The sequence below is a fragment of the Monodon monoceros genome, unplaced genomic scaffold (genome assembly GCF_005190385.1).
Source record: "Monodon monoceros isolate NGI ecotype Baffin Bay Population unplaced genomic scaffold, NGI_Narwhal_1 Super_Scaffold_13, whole genome shotgun sequence".
Taxonomy (NCBI): Eukaryota; Metazoa; Chordata; class Mammalia; order Artiodactyla; family Monodontidae; genus Monodon; species Monodon monoceros.
In genome coordinates, this window is record NW_021703769.1 from 18,361,673 (window position 1) to 18,381,686 (window position 20,014).

Below are 20,014 nucleotides of genomic sequence, written 5' to 3' on the forward strand. Positions count from 1 at the left end.
AAGTCCCAATCCGTCTAGACTCCACCTCCCAAAGAGACCCCGCCCCCGCCCAGTCTCCACGCCCAAGGGCGTCCTTTCACCCTATAGAGTGCGGGGCGAGGCCAGGCTCCAGGCTCCGCCCACTCCAGCTCCAGCCCGTCCCGCCCCGCGCTCTAGCGTTCCTCGAAGGAAAGTCCCAGTTGCCCGCCACCAGCCCCACCTCCAGGAGCGGCGGAAAAGCAGAGACTTTCCAATCGAGCCGACCTAAACCTTCCTGGCTTTGCTCCTAGCTCGCTGTGTGACTTTGGTAAATTCTTTCCCCAATCTGACTCCACTTCTCTACTTTGTCAAAGGGGGTAGCCACCTTGCAGGATTTTCGAGATTACCTGAAATGACTTTGTGAGGCACCTGGCGCTCAAAAGTCCCCTCTCGGGGGCAGCTTTGACTCCCACCCCCCACCCCCACCCCCAAGGCTGGACCGGACCTTCGTATTATACACTCACAGAGCCCACAGCTGTAATTTCATATTCGCTTGAATAACTATTTGATTATTGTCAGCCTCTCTGAATTTGAATTCCGTGAGAACAGGTCTCGTTCATCCTTACACCCCAGTGTCCAGTTCAGTCCTGACATACAGCAGGAGCTCAATAAATGCCCACTCTCCATTCCATCCAGTTGATGCCCTGGTGGAGCGGAAGCAGGGTCAATACCTCCACTGGCCAGCAGAGGACAGGCGATGACCAGCCTTCTCGCCCAGTTGCGCATCCTCTCCGCCGGCAGGCGCCACGAGGGAAACAGGTAAGCCCGGGTTGCGCGAAGATTTGAAGGATCGAGGCTTGGGCCAGGGAATGGTTTTATCCTTTGGATCTGTGGTTGGTGGCTTGTCCTGTACCAAAGACGTCTCCCACAACCTGTGAGGATGGCCCCTGCTAAGAAGATGCTCCGAGAAAGGTCAGGAGGTGAGGGAGTTTGCTATAAAGAGGGCGGGAACCCAGGAAAAGCTCGGAGGGGTGGGGCACAATGGCAAAGAGTCAGGCTTAGAAAGTACTGGGCGGTGGGGAGTGAGAAGTGTCCGCTATTGTTCTGACTCAAGGTGACACGACCTGTCTGGAAGTGACTGGCTTCAGTTGTCCTTGCTTTAGCAAGAGTCATTTGGTGTCAGTCCTGAAACCAGGCTGTCTGGCTGGTATCTCAGAAGAGCTCTGATGGGAGCAAAGCTATTTTAAGGTGGCCAGAGGGCAGAGCCATGCCACAAACATGTCTGTGGAAGCATTGTATATAGCTACTATATTCAGCAGTGAAAAACTGTAAACATCAGGAATCCTTCAAGGGAGGCTGGGAGGGAAGGAAGGACAGATCAGGGGTTATGGCTACAGATGCCACAGTAATGCTACCTCTTTGAGCCTCAATTTCCTCATCTGCAAATGGAGACAAAATCTACCTTGCAGGATTGTATTGTGGGGATTAAACAGGATGAAGTAAATCAGTGGTTCTCAACCTTGGCTGCACACTGAAGTTATTATGCCCTTGGCAAATACTGATGCCTGGGGTGTGGAAATTAAAAAAAAAAAAAAACTCTCCAGGTGATTGTAATGTGCAGCCAAGGCTGAGAACTACAGAGCTAAATAAAACGCTGCACACAGCGCAGGGCAAACACTAGGTGTTCAACAATGTTTATCACATTTAAAAAAAATGGAGTACACATTGTTTTCATTGTTCCTTCTTAGAGAAAAAAAAAAAGTTGACATAAAGGTTGTTGCAGAAATTGGATTTCCGACAGGCTTGTTTCCAGAGCAATGAATCATCTGGGAGTTGATGCTTACGGTGGTGGGGAAGACAGGCAGCCTCTAGTATGTCTTGTCCTAACACCCAACTGAAATGTACGAGGCAGGGACCACCCTGTTCTAGCCTGCGGTTTACATCACCATTTCCAAGGCGTCCTTGGAGCGTGCAAGCAGCATGAGCGCTTGTGTATGCCCATTTCTGGTGTTAAGGATAGAGCCAGTTTTCTCCTCTCCCTCACCGGTTGTGGGCAGGGTGGTGGGGCTTACACCACTGTTTGTTTTTTGAGTAACCCATCAGTGTAGGGGGCACTGCCTTCTTCATAGAACTTGGTGGCCATATGTTCTTTAAGTCTCAGACCCAATGATTGTTTATTGCTCCCCACTGCTTTCTTGCTGGGTGAACCTGGCATGAAGTGGGAGGACACATTCACCCAGGCCTGCAGCTGTGGCCACTTGTCATGGGTAACAAGATTGGCTGCAGGAGTGTCTCCTCAACCACTCCTGGTGGCCCCGTTGAAGGTGGGAAGGGAAGCAAAGGAACCTGCATGGGCTCCCTGCAGGAGGCAGACTCGTAGGTTGGGCGGCAGGCAGTTGAGGTCTGCCCAGGATGGTCAAATTTAGCAAATAAAAATAAAGGATGCCCAGTTAACTTTCAATTTCAGATAAATAACAAAAGATTTTTTAGTGTAAGTATGTCCCATGCAATACTTGGGACATACTTATACTAAAAAAAATGTTCATTGGCATCTGAAATTCAAATTTCATGGGATATCCTTTATTTTTACTGGTTGAATCTGGCACCCCTATAACTGGTCAAACAGCCAAGGAGTACTCAGCACATGGGGTTTGCAACGGCCTCCTGCTTAATGTTGCCACATACAGCTTCCACCTGTCACTGCCCTGCTCCAGAACTATGTGTGGCTCCCAGCTGCTTCCATAGAGCAACTAGGACTCCCTGGCTGCTATGCTGGGCCGTGCTCTTCTGCCAGGCCAGCTGCCCTGCTTGGGCCCTTTCCCACCTCTGCCCCTTCTCATGTTTTCCCTGCCTGGCGTTTCTCCTGCCCATTCCCTGTAGCAATTGCAGACACTTACTGAGCACCTACTGGGTGCAGGCAACATGCTGAGTTTTTCATCTGCATTGTCTCATTTGATTGTCACATAACCTAGTACAGGAGGGACAGTAGTTATCCTCTTTTGCCAGTGAAGAAACTGATGCTCTAAAATGTGATTCTTTTTTTTTAAATTGAAGTATAGTTGATTTACAATATTGTGTTAGTTTCAAGTGTACAGCAAAGTGATTTGGTTTTATATATATATATTATTTTTCAGATTCTTTTCCATTACAAGTTATTACAAGATATTGAATATAGTTCCATGTGCTATACAGTAATCCTTGTTGTTTATCTATTTTATATGTAGTAGTGTGTATCTGTTAATCCTATACGCCTAATTTATCCCTCTCCCCCTTTCCCCTTTGGTAATCATAAGTTTGTTTTCTATGTCTGTGAGTCTGTTTCTGTTTTGTAAATAACTTCGTTTGTATTGATTTTTAGATTCCACATATAAGTGATATATAATATTTGTCCTTCTCTGTCTGACTAACTTCACTTAGCATGATAATCTCTAGGTCCATCCATGTTGCTGCAATTGGCAATATTTCATTCTTTTTTATGGCTGAGCATACCACATCTTTATCCATTCATCTGTTGATGGACATTTAGGTTGCTTCCATGTCTTGGCTATTGTAAATAGTGCTGCTGTGAACATTGGGGTGCATGTATCTTTTTGAATTAGAGTTTTCATCTTTTCTAGATATATGCACAGGAGTGGAATTGCAGGATCATATGGTAGCTCTATTTTTAGTTTTTTAAGGAACCTCTATACTGTTTTTCATAGTGGCTGCATGAATTTACATTCCCACTAACAGTGTAGGAGGGTTTCCTTTTCTCCAACCCTCACCAGCATTTATTTGGCCATCTGTATGATTCTTTGAAGAAATGTCTATTTAGGTCTCTGGCCCATTTTTTGATTGGGTTGTTTGTTTTTTGATATTGAGTTGTATGAGCTGTTTCTATACTTTGGAAATTAAGCCCTGTGTCATTTTCAAATACCTTCTCCTAGTCTGTAGGTCGTAAGACACGATTCTTTTTTCTTTTTTTTTAATAAATGTATTTATTTTATTTCTGGCTGTGTTGGGTGTTTGTTGTTGCGTGCGGGCTTTCTCTAGTTGTGGCGAGCAGGGGCTACTCTTCATTGCAGTGCGCAGGGTTCTCATTGTGGTGGCTTCTCTTGTTGCGGAGCATGGGCTCTAGGCACGTGGGCTCAGTAGTTGAGGTGCGTAGGCTCAGTAGTTGTGGCTCGCGGGCTCTAGAGCGCAGGCTCAGTAGTTGTAGCGCACAGGCTTAGTTGCTCCACAGCATGTGGGATCTTCCCAGACCAGGGCTCAAACCTGTGACCCCTGCATTGGCAAGCAGATTCTTAACCACTGTACCACCAGGGAAGTCCCAGACGTGATTCTTAAAGTGTGGTCCCTGGGCCAGCAGCTGCAACATCACCTGGGAACTTGTTAGAAATGCACATTCTCAGGCCCTACTCCAGACCTACTGAATCAGAAACTCTGAGTGTGGGGCCCAGCAATCTGTATTTGAATAAACTCCCTTCCCCCACACCAAAGGGTTTCTAGTTTGTGACCTGTTGTTCTAAGACATGTAGTAACTGCAGGAACCTCCCATCCAGGCAGAGGTATAGAGGATACAGAGGTGTAGAGGACTGCCAGGCAGGGCATTTATGATCATTCTGAGCCACATGCCTGGGTGAGGCACTGGAGATGCTGCAGTGATGGCACAGTCTTGGTGGGGGGAGGGAGAAGGGAAAGAAGAAGAACAGACAGGCAGTCAGGCAATTGTGATGTAAGGTAGCAGGATGGGAGGGTCCAGGAAAGCTTTCCCGAGTAGATACCTATCTAAGCCTGAAAAATAAATTGGAATTAGTTAGATGAAGAAGGGTGGGAATGGTGTTACAAGTGTACTGACTAGTTTGTACAGAGGCTGGGCAGAACTACCTGGGGATAGTTCAGTCTTTTTTTAAAAAATTATTATTTATTTATTTTTTGGCTGCATTGGGTCTTCGTTGCTGCGCGCAGGCTTTCTCTAGTTGCGGTGAGCAGGGGCTGCTCTTCGGTGCCGTGTACAGGCTTCTCATTGCGGTGGCTTCTCTTGTTGCAGAGCACGGGCTCTAGGCCCGCGGGCTTCAGTAGTTGTGGCACATGGGCTCAGTAGTTGTGGCTCGCGGGCTCTAGAGCGCAGGCTCAGTAGTTGTGGCGCACGGGCTTAGTTGCTCCGCGGCATGTGGGATCTTCTCGGACCAGGGATCAAACCGTGTCCCCTGCATTGGCAGGCGGATTCTTAACCACTGGACCACCAGGGAAGTCTGACAGTTCATGACAGAAGCTGTGACAGTGTGAGTAGGGGGCGGGGGGAGGAATCAGATAGTGTGTTTGTTGGGGGAGGGAGTGCGGGGTCCTCTGCCCTCAAAGCAAAGGAAGAAGCTTTAATGGGTATTGAGAAAAAGCCCTCCGGCTTCCATGTGGAGCGGGCACTAGGGAAGATAGTACGGGAGGGGAGGGCAGCGAGGAGAGACCCAGAGGGTGTCAGGCCTTCCGTCGCCCCTAGATCCAGCCTGCTTCTGACCTCCAAGGCAGCTGCAGAGACTCAGCCCCCAATAGCAGCTTTGGGCAGGTGGAGTTGCAGCAACCAAGGCCTGCTCCTTCCGGGGCTCAGGGGTGGGGCGGGGGAAGCAGCCCCACCAGACCCCGCCCACCACTACCGGCCCGCCCCCCGTGGTCCGCCCCCACCGCCGGCCTCGCCCCCAGACTCAGCCCCTCCTGCAGCTGTTGGCTGGAGGAAGCCAGATTCTGGGCTGCGATCTGGGTTGCTTTTCCTCTCCTTGTTCTCTTTCCCTGCTGATGTGGCTAAGGCTGCGGTGCTACTGGGGCCTCTTCTCCCAGGCCCTCCAGGGACAGGCTCTGGATCAGGGATCCCTAGGCTGGAGGGCAGGGGACTTCCGTTGCTGTCCTCTACTCCTGCCAACCAAGCCGTTGGTGCCAGTCGAGGACTGGCCCGACCTGGCCAGGTTGCCTGGCAGTGTGGGCTGCGGCTGGGCAGTTCCCCGCTCCAACTGTCCTTCCCGGAAAAACGTCAGTTTGAGCGAACTCTTTTGTAATCCATTTGTGATTTCTAGCCTAGGGAAGAAAACTAAAAGATCATTAACCATTCTATGAAGTGGAGCTTTCTGTGTGTTCTAAAATCCCTGCAGGACTTACCAGCTGTCCCATGGGGTGGACCTTCAGCAAGGGGACCTCTTATTTTTCCTCTTTTTATTTAGATATACTTTCTGGCCCCATTCCCTTCCATCTGGGATCCAGAATCATGTCTCGGTATGCTTTTCAGTTCAAGGAGGGTCTAGCATGGATGTTCAAAAGATTTAAATTTTGTTCATAAATAGAATGATAATAGATGTTCAGAAATATTGTTTAGAGATCAGTTGATGCTGGGCCTTGAACTATATATAGATGGAGTATGTACAGGAGGGTCAGGTGCAGTGTAAGTGGTGAGTGAAGCTGTGGAATCGGTGAGTGAAACCATGAAAGTGAGCGCAAGGAGATGGCCTGTCTGACCTTGAATACGGGGCAAAACCATCGGCACTGAGGAGCCATTGATGGTCGCTGAGCAGGAGAGTGACACAGTATTGGTAGTCACTGTGCTAGATCCTTTGTAAATGTTACATGCACTGTTCTGCCCACATGGTTCTCTCTACCTGGGCAGTGGTTCCCTCTCCTGTCCATATAGTTAACTCATTTTTTAGATTCCGGCTCCATTGTTCCTTCCTCAGGAAAGCTTTCAGTAGCAGAGAGACTCTAAGGTCACCCCCTGTATTCCCACCTCCTGGTGTTCATGCCTTTGTGTAACCCCTTCCTCTTGAGTGTGAGTGGGGCCTGTGACTTGCTTTTTTTTTTTTTTTAACATCTTTATTGGAGTATAATTGCTTTACAATGGTGTGTTAGTTTCTGCTTTACAACAAAATGAATCAGTTATATATATACATATGTTCCCACATCTCTTCCCTGTTGCGTCTCCATCCCTCCCACCCTCCCTATCCCACCCCTCTAGGCGGTCACAGAGCACTGAGCTGATCTCCCTGTGCTATGCGGCTGCTTCCCACTAGCTATCTACCTTATGTTTGGTGGTGTATATATGCTGTGACTTGCTTTTAACCAATAGAATATAGCAAAGGTAATGGGATTTCACCTCCCATAGTACATTACATCATATAAGAGTCTTGGACTTCCCTGGTGGTACAGTGGTTAAGAATCCACCTGCCAATGCAGGGGACGTGGGTTTGAGCCGTGGTCCAGGATGATCCCACATGCTGTGGAGCAACTAAGCCCGCGTGGCACGACTACTGAAGCCCATGTGCCTAGAGCCCTTGCTCCACAACAAGAGAAGCCACCGCAATGAGAAGCCCATGCACCACAACGAAGAATAGCCCCCGCTTGCCTCAACTAGAGAAAGCCCATGTGCAGCAACGAAGGCCCAGTGCAGCCCAAAATAAATAAATAAATAAATTTACTAAAAAAAAAAGAGTCTTGCTAGCAGACTAGCCCTGGAGACTCTCCTTGCTCACTTGATGAAGTAAACAGCCATGTAGAGGAAACAAACATGTCAAGGAGCTCTGGGTGGCCTCTGGAAGCTGACAGTCAGCGAGAAGCCAGGGTCCTTGGTTCTACAGCCACAGGGAAATGAATCCTGCCAACAGCCTGAGGGGGCTTGGAAGCAATTCCTCCCCAGCTGAGTCTCCAGATGAGAATGCAGCCAAGCTGTCACCTTGATTACAGCCTTGTGAGTCCCTAAGGCAGAGACTCAGCTAAGCCATGCTCAGATTCCCGACTCTCACAGAAACTGAGATAATAAATGTATGTTGTTTGAAGCCCTAAGGTGGTAGTGATTTGTTGCAGCAATAGCTAACTAGTACACCTTCTGGCTAGGTTAAATTTCCCTTACATAGGCTCTCATAACATCATGTGCTTTTTCATCTTACTCTTCTATGTGAACTTTATTTATATATATACCATTTGATGAATGCTATGTCTTCAGGAGGGTACTTTCTGTTCATCACTGTACCCTAGAGCCTCACTTGGTGCCTGTCACTTAGAATAAGACCCGTAATAAGTATTAGTTGCATGTGTTAGTGAGTGAATGCTCTTATTTAATCTTTACTCAATCTAGTAAAGTGGGAAGCATTGTTACATATGAAGAAAAGGAAACCAGTTATTAATATGTACTCAAAAGTATACTGAACAAAATGTTATTATCTTATACTTAATAAAATTCTGGTTGTGCATACCACTGTAGCCTAATTTTTAGTATGACTAAAGAATAAATGATTTGGGAGCAGGGTATAGATTACATGGTATGACATCCTTCATGGAGCATTGCATTTGCTGAAAAAGCACAACTATCAAAAATTGCTTCTGGGCTCCTTTGGTTTCCCCAAAGCCTTCTCATAACCCTTACTTATTCTTCTGAAATTCCTGCCCTGTTGACAATGACAGGCCGTCATCTTCTAAAGCTTTGTATGATTCTACCTGCATTCAACGTCACTCTCCTCAACTTCATGAACTCTACATCTTCGGCAAGATTGGCACTTTCACTTTGCACTCTGCTTGCGTTGGACTCTCAGTGGTCAAAGCCATCTGACAGCGGGATGTCAGTTCGGGTTAGAGCTCTGCTCAGGACCCTCCAATGGCTCCCACCCTCACACCTGCCACCTCTCTGCTGTGCCCTCCCACTACAGTCCCCCCAAGCACTTACTCTGCAGCCACCGGGGTTACCACCTCATGGATGTTTAAGCACACAGGCACACTCCCCCTTGCCCTGGAGGTTTCCTCTGTTCAGAAGGCTCTTTCCCCACATATCCACGTGACTCACTCCCTCACCCGCTTAGGAGCACTCAGATGTCACCTTTCTACCGGGACCACTCCCATGCATCTTTCCCTGTTCTGACCTTTTAAAGTAGCACTAACCACCCATGCACATGCTATATAATTGACTTATTTATGATATTTGATGTTTATCTGTCTCCCCCTTTGAGAATGCAGGCCCTATGAAGATAAGACTCTGGATGTGTCTTCACTGATACATCCCAAGAATGGGGTCTGGCACATAGTAGGTATCCAATAAAGAAGCCTGGGTGAGAGTCCACATCTTCGATGGTCTTGCCTCCACCTTGGAGTCTCCATCCCATACTTCTGGCCTGTCTCCCCCTGGCCTCTCTCACCGTGCTCTGGACCTTGTGCAGGTGATATGACTTGTTGCCAGTATCTGCCTGACACAGTAGGGCCTTCCTAGGGGGTCAGTGTTTGGATCTTGCTGTATCTCTGCCAAGTCTCCCACTGAATACTAAATTCCATGTTTTAAAATTTCTTTAAGGGCAAGAGAATTCAAGAGGAAGGAGCGAGGAGAAAAGAGATGATGCAGGAAGCAGTAGGAGAGGGTGGAAGGGAGAAGACAGTCACGGATTTTCCTGGGGTCCCCACCCAGTCAGCTTTCCAAGCGGCTTGAGGAGCAGCCAGCACTGAGTAAGGGCTGCGTGCCACATATTCTGAGCTGGGTGCCACGTGTCATGAGCTGGGGGCCACATATCGTGGGCTGGAGGGCCACGTGGCAGAAGCAGTCCCGTTAAGTCACGGGACACACAGCCACACTGCTTTGTAAAGCTTGGTGTGTGGAGTATTTTTGTTTTTTACAACCCAGCTGTCTGTGTAATGGCTTCCTTTCCTCTGCCTTGTTCACCGAGGTGTCCCTGGGCGACCAGCTGAGTCACCACATTCCTTGCAGCTTAAAACGCTGGCCTAAGCACAGGGGCCCAGTTCCTTCACGTAGGTGGGACCTTTGAAGGCTGCCAGGGAGTGCCTTGGAAAGACAGGCTACAGAGCTCCCGTCTCTCACCTGTACCTCTCCCCAAAAACAGGATTTCAAAAACAAGTGAAAATAGAAATTCCATCTGTTAAACACTAAGGAATGGCCAAAGCCATGTGTCACACACTGAACAATTATTTGTCAGCAACCATGAAGTCTATACTAAATTGAGTGTGGGGAGGGGCGGGGGGCCAGGCACCAAGAATGACATCCATGCCTTCTGTCCTGTTGCTGCATGAAGGGTCAGAAATCCAGGTGAAGAGACTGGGAACTCTCATGCTCAGCTGGCAGAAATGGAAACTTGCTCAGTCCTTCCATAAAATAAGCAAAAGAAACAGGCAGTTTTCAGCAAAAGTAAGTATGCATGGGGCAGAGAATTCAGCAATCTTACTCCTTGAAGTATGTTTTAAAGAAAGTTTACTCAGATACATAAGAAGACAAGATAGGCGAGCAGGAGGCAGAAGTGAGTTAGTAAACCATGGTGGAGGCAGACCTTGGAATTCTATACAGCACTGAGAAATGATGAGTTAGATGTACATCCAACAGCATGGATGAAACATAAAGTGTTAAGTGGGGAAGACAGTAAAAGAGATTTAAAGTACAGTGCTTTTCCAGTTTTACTGAGTTATGACTGATATACAGTAAACCCCATATATTCTAAGCATACAATTTGAGTCTTGACATGTGTAGATACCCATGAAACCATCACCACTATCAAGCTACTGAATATGTCCATCTCCCCCAAAGTATGAAGTTCAACAGATGTTGAACACCTATTAAGTTAGAAAAGAAAAGTTCAGCAGTGTGTGTGATATAATCCCATAGTTATATAACTATGTGTAATATAATATCCCATAGTTATAATAACAAAAAATGTTTAGGTACCCTGAAAAAATCTGGAAGCACGTATACCAAACTAAATTGTATTTGTTATTGGGAATCTTGAAAAAGCTGCATGGCCCCATTGCACCTTGCACCTCAGAAACTATCCATACCTGTTAGCCCATATCGTGGTCTCCAGGTTTCCAGTGAAGGTTTAACACACTAGAAATTTGTCATTATGGTCCCCTAACTTTGAATGACTTTATTAAAATGCCACTGAGGCCATCACAATGGACCCTGACAGAAGGGTGCCTGACTTTATCATTCTCCACCCCGACATCAGAGAGCTGTGTCAATAATTTCCTTCAGTTCACCTCCCAGTCATTTTCTCTTATCATCCCTCCAAACAGGAGATATTCCAGCAGTGGGCTGATTGTGGCTGAGGACAAAAGAATGATTCCTCAACTTGTTTTCAAATCCGTCTTTTGTTACTGCTCTTCTCATATCTCATAAGTACAGGAGTGGAGGAAGTCCGTGGGGGCAGGGGCATATTTAGTTTTGTCTGGTTATGGGTTTTATATAAAGGCCATCATTAAGTGTGTGTTCTTTTCTGTCTGGCTTCTTTCACTCCACATTATTTGTCAGAGTCTTCCAGGTTGTTGTGTGCAGCTGTAGTTTATTCACTTTTAGCGCAGCATATAGCATTCCATTGGGTGAATCTACCATAATTTATTTATCCCGTCAACTACTAATTGACATTTGGGTTGTTTCCAACTTGGGACTATTATAAATAATGCTGCTGTGACCATTTTGGTACGTGTCTACTGCTCTACCTGAGCATGTTTTTCTCTTAGGTATACACTTTGGAGCAGAATTGCTGGGTTATAAGTATGCCTTATGCTTAATTCTGAAAAATAATGCCAAACTGTTTTCCAAAATGATTATACACGTACAGTCCACCCCAGCAATATATACGAGTTCGCCTTGTACATTCACCAACAGTTCTCACCAGCTGTTGGTACTGTCAGAGTTTGTACTTTTAGCCATCTGGTGGGTCTGTAGTAGTTGCTCACTGTGGTTCATTTTCTTGATTACTAAGGAGGCTAAACACCTTTCATGTTGTTGGCCATTTGGATTTTCTTGATGTGAAGTGAAGAGCTTGTTCTTGCCCACTTTTCTATTGGGCTATCTTTTCATTAGTTATTTATAGTAGGTTTTTTTTTTTGGTATATTCTGGATATAAACCCTTTGTCAGTTATATGCATTACAAATCTTTCTCCTCTGTAGCTTCCCCCTTCACTCTGCTAATAATGTTTCTTGATGAAAGAAGCTCTTAACTGTAAAAAAAAAAAAGTCCAATTTATCAGTCTTTCCTTTGTGATTAGTGCTTTTTCTGTCTTGTTTAAGAAAACCTTTTCTACCTTGAGGTCATGAAAATATTATTGTATGTTATCTTCTAAATCTGTGTTGTTTTACCTTACATATTTAAGTCCATAATCCAACAGAAATTGGTTTTTTGTTTATTGACTAAATTAAGTTAAATTGGAATAACGCATCCCCTATATACACCCATTCATTTACTGAGTTTCTTCTGTGTGTCAGGCCATGTTTATTGTTTTACTTTTCATATTTAGGTCCATAATCCATCAGAAATTGGCTTTTGAGTATGGTGTGAGATAGGGTTCCAATGTCATTTTTCCCATATGGATATTAAATTGACTCAACACTATTTATTCAAAAGATCATTACCCCACACTGTTCTGCAGTGCTATCTTTATTATTAACCTGGGGTTTTTTTTGGGGGGGTGTCTCTCTTCTGTCCATTAGTTTTTGTCTACTTTTGTGCCAATACCATACTGTTGTAATTATTAGAGCTTTATTATAAGTCTTATTAGCTGATAGAGTAAATCTTCCCACCTTGTACTTCTTCAAGAGTATCTTAGCTGTTCTTGGCTTTCTGCAGTTTCACATAAATTTTACATTAGAATCATCTTGTCGTGTTCCATATGAAAATCAACTGGGATTGCTTTGACTCTATAGACCAACTGGAGAGAATGATAGCTTTACATTATTGGGTCTTTTCATCTAATTAACATGGTATTTTTCTCCATTATTCATTTATTCTTTAATATCTATTAAAATGTTTGTGGTTTCCGCCATAGAGGTCTTACATGTTGTTTGTAAGATCCATCCCTAGGTACTTGGGTTTTTTTTTTTTTTTTGCTATTTCGAAACTATTTTGACTATTCTTTTCAAAAACTCTTTTCTGATTCTTGCTGGAGTATAGAAATAAGGTTGATTTTGGTATATTGATTTTGCAACCCAGAAGAGAGCCTTCATCAGAACCTGACCATGGTGGCACCCTGATCTCAGACTTCCAGCCTCTAGAACTGTGAGAGATAAATTTCTATTGTTTACAAGCTACCGAGTGCTATTTTGTTATAGCAGCCAGACTAAGACAGTCATTTTTTAGTTCTAAAAGCTTGTTTGAGATTCCTTAGGATTTTCTACACAGTCATGTCATCTTTGAATAAAGATAGTTTTATTTTATTCTTTCCTGTCTTTATGACTTTTTCTTTTTTGCCTTACTGCCCTGGCTAGGACATCTAGTAAAATGTTGATTAGAGGTGGTATTAGCTGATATCCTTGCTCTGTTCCTGACTTTAGGGAGGAAAATGTTCAATATTTTACCATTAAGGATGGTGTTGGGCTTCCCTGGTGGCGCAGTGGATGAGAGTCCACCTGCCGATGCAGGGGACACGGGTTCGTGCCCCAGTTAAAGATCCCACATGCCGCGGAGCGGCTGGGCCCGTGAGCCAGGGGCCTAGGAATGCAAATTGGTTTAACATTTAAAAACTACCAACCACATTAACAGCATAAAAGGGAAAAATAATTTGATCATCTGAATAGATGCTGAAAAAGCATCTGATAAAATTCAACATCTACTCACAATAAAACCTCTCAGCAACCTAGGAATAGGAAAGAACTTCTCAATCTGATATAGGGTATGTAAAAACTCTAGAGTTAACACCATCCTTTTTTTTTTTTTTTTTTGCGGTATGCGGGCCTCTCACTGCTGTGGCCTCCCCCATTGCAGGGCACAGGCTCCGGACGCGCAGGCTCAGCGGCCATGGCTCACGGGCCCAGCCGCTCCGCGGCATGTGGGATCTTCCCGGACCAGGGCACGAACCCGTGTCCCCTGCATCGGCAGGCGGACTCTCAACCACTGCACCACCAGGGAAGCCCTATTTCATTTAATTTTTGAAAACTATTTTCACTGAGTACAAAATTCCTTGGTTGGCAGTTTTCTTCCCCCTGTAAACTTTAAAGATATCATTTTAGTCTTCTATCTTCTTTTTGATAAGAAGCAGGTTGTCATTCTAATTGTTGTTTCTCTGAAATATGTCTTACTTTTGCTTCTGCCTACTTTTAAGTAGTTTGACTATGTTGTTGGCTTTTAGTAGTTTGACTATGTTGTGTCTAAGATGTGGTTTTCTTTATATAGTATTCAATGTATTATTTATTTGCTGAGCCTCTTGAACCTATGAATATCTTTCATTAATTTTGAAACATTCTTAACTATCATCTCTTCAAATATTTTTTTCTTTCCACTATCTCTTCTGCTTCTGTGACTCAAATTACTTTTGTTTCTATTTAATTGGGAGTTTATTGGCAATAACTCTAATAAACATATATGGTTTGTGATTTTACTATGAAATATCAGTTTGATTCAAATATATTAGCAATATTTGGCCTGTAGAGTATCTATGACATTTAAAAAACCCACAAAGTGTTAATTCTGGGCAACCACTTTAAAAAAAGAAAAAAATTTGTAAAAATTCTAAAGCCATAGAAAATCAGACTGGATGTATTTTTTTTTCTTTTTTTTGCGGTACGTGAGCCTCTCACTGTTGTGGTCTCTCCCGTTGCGGAGCACAGGCTCCGGACACGCAGGCTCAGTGGCCATGGCTCACGGGCCTAGCCGCTCTGCGGCCTGTGGGATCCTCCCGGACCAGGGCACAGACCCATGTTCCCTGCATCAGCAGGCAGACTCTCAACCACTGCGCCACCAGGGAAGCCCTGGATGTATTTTTAAAAAATTAATTAATTAATTTATTTTTGGCTGTGTTGGGTCTTCGTTGCTGTGCGTGGGCTTTTCTCTAGTTGCGGGGAGTGGGGGGCTACTCTTCACTGCGGTGCACTTCTCTTGTTGCGAGCATGGACTCTAGGCACGCAGGCTTCAGTAGTTGTGGCACACAGGCTCCGTATTTGTGGCTTGTGGGCTCTAGAGCGCAGGCTCAGTAGTTCTGGCTCACGGGCTTAGTTGCTCTGTGGCATGTGGGATCTTCCCAGACCAGGGCTCGAACCCATGTCCCCTGCATTGGCAGGCAGATTCTTAACCACTGCACCACCAGGGAAGTCCTGATATGATATGGTGTTTGTCTTTCTCTTTCTGACTTACACCACTTAGTACGAAAATCTCTAGTTGCATCCATTTTGGTGCAAATGGCTTTATTTCATTCTTTTTTAATGACTGAGTAGTATTCCATTGTATATAAGTATCACATCTTCTTTATCCATTTGTCTGTCGATGGACATTTAGGTTGTTTCCATGTCTTGGCTATTGTGAATACTGCTGCTATGAACATAGAGGTGCATGTATCTTTTTGAATTATAGTTTTGTCTGGTTATATGCCCAGGAGTGGGATTGCTGGATCATATGGTAATTCTACTTTTAGTTTTCTGAGGAACCTCCATACTGTTTTCCACAGTGGCTGCACCAACTTACATTAGAGGGCAGCATGTTGAATCTTGGTTCTGTGGTCCAATGTGGGAAAACGAGGAAGGCAGGCTGGGCCAGACTAGGGCTAGGGAAACAGAACCAGCCACAGATATGGGCTGTCCTGACTGAGGTGGTATAAGGCACAGGGTCTAGAAGGTAGAAGAGGGGAGGGGAGAAGCCAGGACTGTAGAGAAGCTGAGAATGTGACTGGGGATGACTCTGTAGTCCAAGGCCTCTGTTCACCTGGGCCAGAAGCAAGTTCTCTTCCCTGGTCCTGGGCAGCTTGGCTGGCCAGTGTCTCCTCCAGGCCAACCAGTGCCCATTTGTATAACCTGGGCTGAATATGGACACTCAGGACAACTTCATTATTTTTCTCCCTGCATCCATTCTGAGCCCTCCATTCTGATCTGCACCCAGCACGTTGTCCCTACACCTTTACTGAAGGGCTCTTAGGGTACAACTCAACTTATTACCACTACCTTCAAGGCCCTGCATGATCTGGCCACTGTCCGCCTCTCCAGCCTGATCTCCTCCCATTATCTGCCTCATTGTCTGTGCGCCTTCTCCCTCTTTGTTTAAATCACCATATACCCTTGACAGCCACAGGGCCTATGCACGTGGTGGTCCCTCTACAGGGAGCACTCTTCTTTCCCGTATTTTCCTAGTGTTATGGACTAAACATATGTGTACCCAAAAAATTCATATGTTGAAGCCCTAACTTCCAGTGTGGCTATATTTGGAGTAAGGAAGTCATTAAAGTTAAATGAGGTCATGAGAGTGAGCCCCTGATCCCATAGGATTAGTGTCCTTATAAGAAGAGATACCAGAAAGTTTACTCTTCTTCTCTCCCCATGCACACATATGAGGACACAGTGAGAAAGCAGCCATGTGCAAGCCGGGAAGAGAGTCTTCACCAAAACTGAATTGGCTGGAAGCTTGATCTTGGACTTCCAGCCTCAAGAATTGTGAGAATATTAATTTCTGCTGTTTAAGCCACCTGGTCTATGGTATTTTGTTATGGCAGCCCAAGCACACCAATACATCCAGTTTAACCCCTATTTTCCCCTTTAGATCTCACACCAACTATTTCCCTAAACATCTTTGATCCAAAGCCTCCTATTTCTGGGTCTCATGGTACCATGCACCATGTAAGATTTATGTTTTTGGTTATTTGACCAATATCTGCCTGACATACTAGACTGTAAATTCCATGATGGTCTTTGGTTTTATTCAAGGCCGCATACCCAGAACCTAACACACAGCCAGGTACATAGTAGGTGCACAATACATATTTACTGGGAAAAAGAGTGGTGGGTGGGGACAGACAGTGCCTTGAGCTGGGAGGCTTTTATGGACATTCGAGTTCATCTCTGGTCTAGCAGCATCCCTCTAGCACTCTCTACTGACAAAGCCAAACACTGTGCCACTGACAAAAAAGAAATGTTGACAGAATTCAACTCCAGTATCACAAAGCAAGGCAAGGAAGGGTGGATTTAGAGCAGAGAGGCAATAAGTTGGCATAACTGGATTCAGAACTTTTCTTAAGAAGACAAATGGGACTTCCTTTTTAACTTTTGAGTTCTCATCACGCATCAGACACCGTGGTAACAGCAACATGCGGATTATCTCACTCAATTCTCACAACATTAGGGGGTTAAGTCAGTTTACTCAAGCTCACACAGCAAGTAAGTGGGGAAGACGGGATTCAAACTCAGGAGTTCTGGATTTAAATCCTACTTACTTACATACTATATTAAACTAACTGCCTCCGGGATTCTTTCACTCCAGACTTTATAAAGGCAACATAAGGATTCATAGAGAGTGATATGACCCTCGCTCTGAAATGAACTATGTGCTGTTGATTAAGCTAAGGGGTCTGTCACGATCCTGGTCCTACAGAATAGAGGTCGGGTTGTAATTCTATTTCATCAACTATACTTCTGGCAGTTTCTTTTCTGCTTGAGAAAGCTCCTCAGAATGTGAGTGAGTGCAGGTGACATTATTATACGGATCACCTTGAATTCGTTTCAAACGTTTTTTAAAGGAAAATGATTTGCCTCCCTGGATAAACATTATTTGCCACATACCTCCCAATACTGGTATCAAGTGCATGCTGTTTCCTCTGCCTGGTGTCCTCTTCTCATCTACTCTTTAGACCCTGCCCCACTGTCACCTCCTCTGGGAAGTCTTTCCATGCTCTCCTATGTAGTACGAATGATGTCCTTCTCTCTGCTTCCGAAAGCAGTTGACACATACATCTAGTGTTACATATTTTCTTCCAGAATTCTTTCTTTCCATGTCTGGCTCCTCTGAAATACTGAGTTCTTAGTGGTTGGGAGAGTGCGTTGTTTATCTCTGTATCCCACAGTGCTGGATCAGAATAGATGCTCGAAAAAGTTTGTTGAATAAATGAAATTTTAAACGGGAGTAACATATCCTATATACAGCTGTTCCTCAGTATCTGTGGGGGGTTGTTTCCAGGATCTGCTGCAGATACCAACATCCATGGATGCTCAAGCCCCATAGTTGGCCCTCTGTACCCCTGCTTCCACATCCTCGGATTCAACCAACCATGGATCGTGTAATACAGTGGTATGTCTTTATTGAAAAAGATCCATGACATGTGCAGTTCAAACCTGTGTTGTTCGAGGGTCAACTGTATATATACTTACTCATTCAAAAAATATTTATTGAACAGCTAAGAACATCAGGCCATATTCCAGATGCTGCAGGTGGATAACACAAAGTTCCTGCTCTCAGAACATTACAGATGCTATCGAGCTCATAAGGGCTACGAGGAAAAGTAAAGCAAGATGATGGGAGAGAATGATGGGGCTTGGGACTTGATGTTTTAGGAGAGTGTTCTGGGAATGTCTTTCTGGGAAGGTGACTTCTGAATAGAAATTTGGATTAAGGGCATATGTGTTTCTGATATCTTGGGGGAAGAAACACTCAGTGCAAAGGTCCTGGGGTAGGAGTGAGCCTGCACATTACAGAAGCAAGAAGGAGGCTAGTGTGACTGGAAAGTAGTTAAGGGGTTGAGTGGACAGAGATGCAGTTAGAGAGGTGGGGGAGTGTAAGGAGGGGGGAGGGGGGAGATCAAATAGGATCTTGGAGGCCCTTGAAAAAAATTTTTTGGTTTTTGCTCTGTCTGAGATGGGAAGCCATTGGAGGCTTTAGAGGAGGGAAATAGGTTTTGATTTAGGATTTAAAAGAATCTCTCTGGCTGCTTGAGAACAAGTTCTATGAGAGCAGAGTGGAATCAAGGAGAGCAGTTTGGAAGTTATTGCAATATTCCAGGACAGAGAAGATGAGGGCTCAAATGAGGGTATTTTAAAAGTAGAGCTGACAGACTTTGCTACTGGATTACATGTGGGATATAATAGGAAGAGAGGAGTCAAGGATGACTTAAAGGTTTGGTGGAAGCCACTGGAAGGATGGAATTGACCTTAACTGAGGTGGGGAAGACTTTGAAAGGTGCAAGTTGAGGGGCAAGTTCCACAGTTTGGCTTTGGACATGTCAAGTTGGACATATTGCTCAGCGCTTGTTTATGTTCACTGGTTTTCAGGATCTGAAGGTTATGATGCAACCTGCAGTTAAAGTCAGTGTTGTTTATTGAACACCAGGCACTGTGCTGAAAGCTGCACGTGTGCTGTTATTTAATCCTTTTAGTCATTCCTATTGGCTTCATTACTGATATTTTCATTGCTCTTTTATGGATGAGAGATTAAATAGCATATCCAAAGTCACTCAGCCAATTATTAATCTGCTAGTATAATGCAGACGCAGGATTTCAACCTAGGTTATGTCGGACTAGAGATGCTAAAGGTGGGGACCACTTTCTGGGCATATTTGCTACAGACATGGACTCCATAACAAAAAAGGTGCCTGGAACTTGTGACAAAAACTCAGAAAAGGGTCACCCTCACCTCAGGCGTTACAGGTTCCACAATAGAAGCTGTGAAAAAAAGAGCATTATTGTACCTGAGGGGGCTAACTGATGCTTGAAAGTTCTCAAGTACCTGAAGACTTAATGTTAAGAAAGCAGTCATCGGAAGTCGTCGTTGTTGTTAAGAAACAGGAGAGATAAAAAATTGCGGTGCTGTGCTAGTGGGATAAAAGAAAAACCAAATCCCAGGCGATGCTCGTTGGGAAACACGGGAGTGGGAGCAGAGGGGCCGGGAAAGGGCCAGGGTTCCTGCCCTGCCTGCATCTTTTTGAAAGTACAGCCTGCCGTGGCTTTCCTCAGGTGGTCCTCTAGAAGGACCAGAATACGGAGTACAAAAGCCGGGAACCTCCAGAACCGCAGCATCCGCCCCCAGTCCCCTCCTTCTCCGCCCCCTTCAGCCTCCACGCGGGGAGAAGCGGGAGCGGCGCCCGCGCATGCGCCCGGGGTAAGGTCCGCTTTCTGCGACGTCAGGGGGCTTGCGCCCGCACGAAAGCCCCGCCCCCCCGGGCGCCAGAGGCGACCTGGGCGGGGGGCCTCGGGCCACGCCCCCAGCCGAGCCGAGCGGGGCCGAGCGGAACCGAGCGCTTCCGAGTGCGGCCGAGCCGAGCCGAGCGGCCCGGAGTCGGTTGGTGCAGCTGCGTCCCCGCCGCCCAGTAGTCCGCGGCTCCGGCGTCGCCGCCGCCGCCGCCGCCGCCGCCGCCGCCGCCGCCGCCACCGCCA

General features: G+C 45.6%; 1 protein-coding gene across 1 annotated transcript in view; it reads left to right on the forward strand.

Moving 5' to 3' along the window:
- Positions 1 to 168: 168 nt before the first annotated feature.
- Positions 169 to 20,014, forward strand: part of ZHX3 (zinc fingers and homeoboxes 3) — a 145,777-nt gene continuing 125,931 nt past the window's right edge. Inside the window, exons 1-2 of the transcript XR_003793042.1 lie at positions 169 to 286; positions 655 to 777. The gene's annotated coding sequence lies outside the window, so the exon portion shown is untranslated. The remainder of the gene's footprint in view (positions 287 to 654; positions 778 to 20,014) is intronic.